This window comes from Procambarus clarkii, unplaced genomic scaffold, assembly GCF_040958095.1.
Source record: "Procambarus clarkii isolate CNS0578487 unplaced genomic scaffold, FALCON_Pclarkii_2.0 HiC_scaffold_101, whole genome shotgun sequence".
Taxonomy (NCBI): Eukaryota; Metazoa; Arthropoda; class Malacostraca; order Decapoda; family Cambaridae; genus Procambarus; species Procambarus clarkii.
This window is the reverse complement of record NW_027189134.1, coordinates 3,789,085-3,793,912: the sequence shown is the minus strand read 5'-3', so window position 1 is coordinate 3,793,912 and position 4,828 is coordinate 3,789,085.

Below are 4,828 nucleotides of genomic sequence, written 5' to 3'. Positions count from 1 at the left end.
TTATCATTTGTATTGGAAACAGCATTGTCATAAGTCTTTTCTTGGATCTAAATAATACGAAACCTATCTCTATGATTTGAAGATAAAATCCTCAAATATGGTTAAATAGTGACTTTTTTCACGTTTTTCATGTAGTTTGATACTACGTAAATATATTCATTTTTACCAATATTTCGATTCTGTTTCATGTAGTATCACGATATGTGATTTGGCCTTCAAATCTCAGAATTTCGCACAATATTTCATTTTAAGCAAGTTTTCTTGCATTTTGTTTTGTACGAAAAATCATCGAATTTAGCAATATTTTGACGTTTATCTTCCCCTTTTCCTTTATGCGACTTAAACAAAATATCATCGAATTAGGCAATATTTTGCCGTTTTTCCACGTTTTTGTGAATTTTCAGTCCATAGGTATTAATTCATTATATATACGATAAAAATGATACAATTTCATGTAGTATCACGATATGTGATTTGGCCTTCAAATCTCAGAATTTCGCATAATATTGCATTTTAAGCAAATTTTCTTGCATTATGTTTCGTACGAAAAATCATCGAATTTAGCAATATTTTGACGTTTATCATCCCCTTTTCCTTTATGTGACATAAACAAAATATCATCGAATTAGGCAATATTTTGCCGTTTTCCACGTTTTTGTGAATTTTCAGTCTATGGGTATTAATTCATATATATACGACAAAAATTATGCAAACACATAATTGATAATAACCTTAAATACTTCATTTTCAATCATCTATTTGTTTCTCGTTAAAATACTGAGTTAGATATTGAAAAGGGGAGAAGTTCTGTTTTTATTGCATATATCGACGTTTCAGCCGGAATAGAGCGATTTTCGTGTACATCTTCCATCGGTAATATAAACGGAAAATCAGGAACATTTTAGTTAATTCTAATGAAAACACATTGATTTTTATCATTTGTATTGGAAACAACATTGTCATTTGTCTTTTCTTGGATCTAAATAATACGAAACCTCGCTCTATGATTTGAAGTTAAAATCCTAAAATATGGTTAACGGGTGACTTTTTTCACGTTTTTCATGTAGTTTGATACTACGTAAATATATTCATTTTTACCAATATTTCGATTCTATTTCATGTAGTATCACGATATGTGATTTGGCCTTCAAATCTCAGAATTTCGCATAATATTGCATTTTCAGCAAGTTTTCTTGCATTTTATTTCGTACGAAAAATCATCGAATTTAGCAATATTTTGACGTTTATCATCCCCTTTTCCTTTATGTGACATAAACAAAATATCATCGAATTAGGCAATATTTTGCCGTTTTCCACGTTTTTGTGAATTTTCAGTCTATGGGTATTAATTCATATATATACGACAAAAATTATGCAAACACATAATTGATAATAACCTTAAATACTTCATTTTCAATCATCTATTTGTTTCTCGTTAAAATACTGAGTAAGATATTGAAAAGGGGAGAAGTTCTGTTTTTATTGCATATATCGACGTTTCAGCCGGAATAGAGCGATTTTCGTGTACATCTTCCATCGGTAATATAAACGGAAAATCAGGAACATTTTAGTTAATTCTAATGAAAACACATTGATTTTTATCATTTGTATTGGAAACAACATTGTCATTTGTCTTTTCTTGGATCTAAATAATACGAAACCTCGCTCTATGATTTGAAGTTAAAATCCTCAAATATGGTTTACGGGTGACTTTTTTCACGTTTTTCATGTAGTTTGATACTACGTAAATATATTAATTTTTACCAATATTTCGATTCTATTTCATGTAGTATCACGATATGTGATTTGGCCTTCAAATCTCAGAATTTCGCATAATATTACATTTTAAGCAAGTTTTCTTGCATTTTATTTCGTACGAAAAATCATCGAATTTAGCAATATTTTGACGTTTATCATCCCCTTTTCCTTTATTTGATTTAAACAAAATATCATCGAATTACGCAATATTTTGCCGTTTTTCCACGTTTTTTTGAATTTTCAGTCTATAGGTATTAATTCATTATATATACGATAAAAATGATGCAAACACATAATTGATTAGATAATAACCTTAAATACTTCATTTTCAATCAACTATTTGTTTCTCGTTAAAATACTGAGTAAGATATTGAAAAGGGGAGAAGTTCTGTTTTTATTGCATATATCGACGTTTCAGCCGGATTAGAGCGGTTTTACGTGTACATCTTCCCTCGGTAATATAAACAGAAAATCAGGAACATTTTAGTTAATTGTAATGAAAACACATTGATTTTTATCATTTGTATTGGAAACAACATTGTCATATGTCTTTTCTTGGATCTAAATAATACGAAACTCGCTCTATGATTTGAAGTTAAAATCCTCAAATATGGTTAAATGGTGACTTTTTTCACGTTTTTCATGTAGATTGATACTACGTAAATATATTCATTTTTACCAATATTTCGATTCTATTTCATGTAGTATCACGATATGTGATTTGGCCTTCAAATCTCAGAATTTCGCATAATATTGCTTTTTAAGCAAGTTTTCTTGCATTTTGTTTCGTACGAAAAATCATCGAATTTAGCAATATTTTGACGTTTATCATCCCCTTTTCCTTTATTTGATTTAAACAAAATATCATCGAATTACGCAATATTTTGCCGTTTTTCCACGTTTTTGTGAATTTTCAGTCTATAGGTATTAATTCATTATATATACGATAAAAATGATGCAAACACATAATTGATTAGATAATAACCTTAAATACTTCATTTTCAATCAACTATTTGTTTCTCGTTAAAATACTGAGTAAGATATTGAAAAGGGGAGAAGTTCTGTTTTTATTGCATATATCGACGTTTCAGCCGGATTAGAGCGGTTTTACGTGTACATCTTCCCTCGGTAATATAAACAGAAAATCAGGAACATTTTAGTTAATTGTAATGAAAACACATTGATTTTTATCATTTGTATTGGAAACAACATAGTCATATGTCTTTTCTTGGATCTAATTAATACGAAACCTCGCTCTATGATTTGAAGTTAAAATCCTCAAATATGGTTAAATGGTGACTTTTTTCACGTTTTTCATGTAGTTTGATACTACGTAAATATATTCATTTTTACCAATATTTCGATTCTATTTCATGTAGTATCACGATATGTGATTTGGCCTTCAAATCTCAGAATTTCGCATAATATTGCTTTTTAAGCAAGTTTTCTTGCATTGTGTTTCGTACGAAAAATCATCGAATTTAGTAATATTTTGACGTTTATCATCCCCTTTTCCTTTATTTGATTTAAACAAAATATCATCGAATTACGCAATATTTTGCCGTTTTTCCACGTTTTTGTGAATTTTCAGTCTATAGGTATTAATTCATTATATATACGATAAAAATGATGCAAACACATAATTGATTAGATAATAACCTTAAATACTTCATTTTCAATCAACTATTTGTTTCTCGTTAAAATACTGAGTAAGATATTGAAAAGGGGAGAAGTTCTGTTTTTATTGCATATATCGACGTTTCAGCCGGATTAGAGCGGTTTTACGTGTACATCTTCCCTCGGTAATATAAACAGAAAATCAGGAACATTTTAGTTAATTGTAATGAAAACACATTGATTTTTATCATTTGTATTGGAAACAACATTGTCATTTGTCTTTTCTTGGATCTAAATAATACGAAACCTCGCTCTATGATTTGAAGTTAAAATCCTCAAAAATGGTTAACGGGTGACTTTTTTCACGTTTTTCATGTAGTTTGATACTACGTAAATATATTAATTTTTACCAATATTTCGATTCTATTTCATGTAGTATCACGATATGTGATTTGGCCTTCAAATCTCAGAATTTCGCATAATATTACATTTTAAGCAAGTTTTCTTGCATTTTATTTCGTACGAAAAATCATCGAATTTAGCAATATTTTGACGTTTATCATCCCCTTTTCCTTTATTTGATTTAAACAAAATATCATCGAATTACGCAATATTTTGCCGTTTTTCCACGTTTTTGTGAATTTTCAGTCTATAGGTATTAATTCATTATATATACGATAAAAATGATGCAAACACATAATTGATTAGATAATAACCTTAAATACTTCATTTTCAATCAACTATTTGTTTCTCGTTAAAATACTGAGTAAGATATTGAAAAGGGGAGAAGTTCTGTTTTTATTGCATATATCGACGTTTCAGCCGGATTAGAGCGGTTTTACGTGTACATCTTCCCTCGGTAATATAAACAGAAAATCAGGAACATTTTAGTTAATTGTAATGAAAACACATTGATTTTTATCATTTGTATTGGAAACAACATTGTCATATGTCTTTTCTTGGATCTAAATAATACGAAACCTCGCTCTATGATTTGAAGTTAAAATCCTCAAATATGGTTAAATGGTGACTTTTTTCACGTTTTTCATGTAGATTGATACTACGTAAATATATTCATTTTTACCAATATTTCGATTCTATTTCATGTAGTATCACGATATGTGATTTGGCCTTCAAATCTCAGAATTTCGCATAATATTGCTTTTTAAGCAAGTTTTCTTGCATTTTGTTTCGTACGAAAAATCATCGAATTTAGCAATATTTTGACGTTTATCATCCCCTTTTCCTTTATTTGATTTAAACAAAATATCATCGAATTACGCAATATTTTGCCGTTTTTCCACGTTTTTGTGAATGTTCAGTCTATAGGTATTAATTCATTATATATACGATAAAAATGATGCAAACACATAATTGATTAGATAATAACCTTAAATACTTCATTTTCAATCAATTATTTGTTTCTCGTTAAAATACTGAGTAAGATATTGAA